The sequence below is a fragment of the Cupressus sempervirens genome, chromosome 4 (genome assembly GCF_028749045.1).
Source record: "Cupressus sempervirens isolate cs-2001-9-10 chromosome 4, ASM2874904v1, whole genome shotgun sequence".
Taxonomy (NCBI): Eukaryota; Viridiplantae; Streptophyta; class Pinopsida; order Cupressales; family Cupressaceae; genus Cupressus; species Cupressus sempervirens.
This window is the reverse complement of record NC_143121.1, coordinates 480,267,432-480,271,634: the sequence shown is the minus strand read 5'-3', so window position 1 is coordinate 480,271,634 and position 4,203 is coordinate 480,267,432. Positions and strand designations below refer to the sequence as shown.

The following is a 4,203-nucleotide window of genomic DNA, read 5'->3' as shown; positions in this document are numbered from 1 at the left end:
GAAACCAAAATTTACTCTCAATTACTATTTGAGAAAGACTGAACAAGATTCTAAGCATATTCTTTTGTTATATATTAACAAGGTTGGGAAAATCAAGAGGAAATTTGATATTAGTAGTGAAAATCAATATAACATAAAATACTCACATCTATTATTTTATTTTTAAAATTAAGCAATTCAAAAAATTAAATTAAAAAAAAAAATCTAAACAACAACTCCAAGAAAGTAATCTAAAAAATGTCATTTATCATTTTTATCTTAATTTACAATTTTGATTTTTTTAATGTGGTTTTTCATTAATTATTTTAATCCATTTTTTTAATATTTGTAATTTCCCTCAAATCTTTTTATACTTTATACTTTTTAATTTCTTAAACATATTCTTCATCTACCTGACCTCCCTATCTTTTGGGTCCTATTATTTTGGGATCTATTTTCTGGCCTCGCCATTTGGCTCCCTATTATTTTGACCAACTATTTTTCCACCTTTTTCATTAGATTTTATTGTTTATTTAATTCAAGAAAGCATATAATTTTTTAACTCATGCATTTTCTTTTTTAATAATAGAGAATTTATTTTAGCATATTTTTGTGTCATCATTACTATTTGTGCTCCCATTATATAGAATGCCTATCTATGTAATAAATAATTGGTGAGAATAATTATTATTTCTTAAGTTTGAGTAGACTTTGACCCAAGACCTTCCACATGTGAGGCTTACAATTTTACGTTATGTTGTAAGCTCTTGCCTAATCTAATATACTTTATTATTATTTTTTAAATTATTTTTTGAAAATATAAAAGTAATAGATTAATAATGAAGATAATATTGAAAACAAAATTATCAAAAGAAAATATAATAAAATATAGATTCATATTCTCTTTCTTACACACACACACACACACATAGATATATATACACACATATATACATATACATATACATATATACATATATGTACATATATACATATATGTACATATATACATATATGTACATATATACATATATGTACATATATACATATATATATGCACATGCACATGCACATTCACATCCACATCCACACACACACACACACACACACACACACATAAAACACACACACACACATAAAGCAATACAAAATCATTACAATCTTTTTCTCAATATTATTAAGATTTTGCTTTGACTAATCTTTTAAATATTTATATTCATTTTTAATGTTTAAAAATATTTTTTTAACATTTAAAAATGTAATATTATTATAAATATAATAACATTGAAACATATTCTTGTGAAAAGGTGAGATACTAAAATATAGGTTATTTCTTTTATGTGAATTCTTAATTAAAAAATTCTTTTGATGGAGGATCTCTGAGGCAACCCAACAAAGGCAGGAGACCTGCGAGCTACCAACCAATGAAGGTCACCACATATTTATATATATATACTTTATAATTTTTTCATTAATCAAAATCATTACAATTTTTTTTTATTGACAAAATTTATTTGAAAACAATTTCAATTTGAAAGTTAAGTTGAAAATAGTTCAATGGAAGGCTCAAGTGGTTTTGAAACATAAGACAAATTTAACAGAAAATAAATTTTAAATATAAATTTTGAATTCAAAATCTAAAAAATTGACCACATTGTCAACTTGAGTGAAATGCATAAGTTTTGAACTAAACTTCGAAGAATGACATTAATGACACTAGAAATCACACCTATTTGTGCAATGGGTGTGTGGGAGTTCAATTAGAAAAAAAAATCTCATACTCTAATGAGATACACGAGGTCAGATGGTGGACACACACACTCTCTCATTCTCTCTCTCAAAAGTTGTGCTACTTAGAAAGTTACTACATAACACTTCAGCTCATACCAATATGTCTTTTTTTTGCATACCTAGTATAACATATATGTATTTGCATCAGGCCTATTAGCCAAATTACATGCCCATCCCATGCCATGACATAGCCTAACTTTGTCTGCAACAAGATCGATGACTTGTTTTACTGCTCACTTCAAAATTTACAATTAAAAGGTTCTCGTTATCTATACTACTTTTTAAAATTTTCCCTTCATAAAATAATTTTGAGAAATTGTTTTATTTCATTTTTTTCTATTAATAAGTTTTATTTTGAATAAAATTGATTACTATACAATATAATATTTTTAATAAAATTTAAGTTTATATAATGAATGAGTGAAATTTTGAATTTATTTTTATGTCACAATTTGTTAAATATATTATTAAAAATATTTAATTTTAGTTTTGATATTATTTAAGATATCAATTTGTGTAGTAATTTAAAAAAAAGTTCTTATTTCAAATAAAGATCAAAGGACACCATGATAAATATTATAATATCACTATAAACTTTTTTTAAAAACAAAAACACATATTTTCTAAAAAATGCTCTTAAAAAAACTTGTGTGTGAATAATAAAAAATATTATTTTGATTAAAATATTTAACTAAAATTTTAAAAAATAAAAATAAAGTGAAATATTTGTTCTCTATTTTATATATATATATATATATATTAAAAGTAATTATATATATGATTGTTAAGTAATTTATTGAACATATAATAATGTGTTAATATTATAGTTAAAATAAATATATAGTAGACAATGATTAATAAATTTAGTTTGAAAGGCTTTGTGAGGTGAAATGAGAGACCTTTCTCATTAATTAAAATTAATATTACAAATAAATTAATATAAATATTTTAAAACTAATTAAAATTATCTTTTACTTAAAATTTACTAAAATTAAATTCATTTGTAAAAGTAAAAATAAGCCTTGATAGAGTAGGCGCTTGAGTAATGTCATCTTCAAGCAACGGTTGGAGCGTTTCTTAAATGATAGACTCCAGTTTAGGGCAGGTATCATTATAAAACATACAGGACAGACCATGTGCCAATGCTGGCAAATCAGATCCATCCTCTAAACAAATAGAAATGTGCCAAGGAAGTGCTTCTCCATTTCCTGTGCAACTAAGTAAACTCACCAAATGATTTTAACACAAGATCGAGGAATTATAGAAATGGTTGTCAAAAAGAAGAGAACGCGATCTGGTTAAAAAATGATCGATGAATCCGTCAACAATTAGTATTGCAATCTGGATTGAGCAAATCTGTCAAGCCGAAAGTCTAAATAACAAATTGACACTATAGATCCGGTGACCACCATTGACAAATGCCATGAGCTCTCTGAAAATGAGGCGATAGGTCACAAATTCATCGTCAATCTGGCTGACGGAATCAGATGTGCAACCCTGGAATCCTTCCCAAACACAATCACGATGGATTCATTAATCGATTGGTGAGCAGTAAAATCATCAATTCTGCCCACACTGAATCTAATCCCTTACATTTTCTCCTTGTTCTCGGAGTATCCAACATAACCAGAACATATTTCATTAGTCAGATTGACATTGAGATTGGGAATCCATTTGCTCATAGCAGTAAAAACATCATGATTAGAGGCTCCTCATGTTCTTGCTTTGACGACCATCGACATCATGCGCAACATGAAACCCTAATTTAAGTTTCTCATTTTTCATTCTCTTGATCGATGCAGACACGAGTGGAGGATTGAACGGATGGCTTTCCAAGCCGAGGCCTTCGTCTTTGCACAACTTTATCGCCATGAGCTTTGCAAATGCAGCGCCTAGAGAATGTTCAACGATCAAAACTTTGTAGCGCTTGTGCGTTGCAATGCGGATCTAACAGCGGCTAGGGCAAAATCAGTCTTCTAGGTTTTGTGCAGGTTGTTGATTATGAGAACCAGATCGAGTTTTAGATTTGTGCGCGAAGTCTCAGACTCTAAAATTGATCCCCTAAAGGCCACAACAGATGGGGGAAGGTTGTACTAGGATTTTGAATTTTTAGATTTTTTAAAAGACAGCCCCAAAGATCAAACTATTGGCCAAGGTTTTTTTTTTTTTTTTGGAAATTGGCTAATTTTAGAAAATTTTACCTAGTAATTTGGCTAATTATTTAAGATTTGATACAACCCAAATCATTATGGTTTTATAAAAGTTAAGTTTAGAATATTTAAAATCGTTCAATAATTTATTTTATTGAAAAATTTAAACTCAAATATTCACCACAATATTTGATATATTATTAGATTTGAGTCATCTAAATATTATAGATTATTGGAGAAATTATATTGAATTGACCAATAACTATCATTATTATTAGTTACT

At 27.4% G+C, this 4,203-nt stretch overlaps 1 pseudogene; it reads right to left on the bottom strand.

Annotated features, from left to right (window-relative positions):
* Positions 1–3,160: 3,160 nt before the first annotated feature.
* Positions 3,161–3,887, bottom strand: LOC149562051 (GDSL esterase/lipase At4g10955-like; annotated as a pseudogene).
* Between the last annotated feature and the right edge of the window lie 316 nt (positions 3,888–4,203).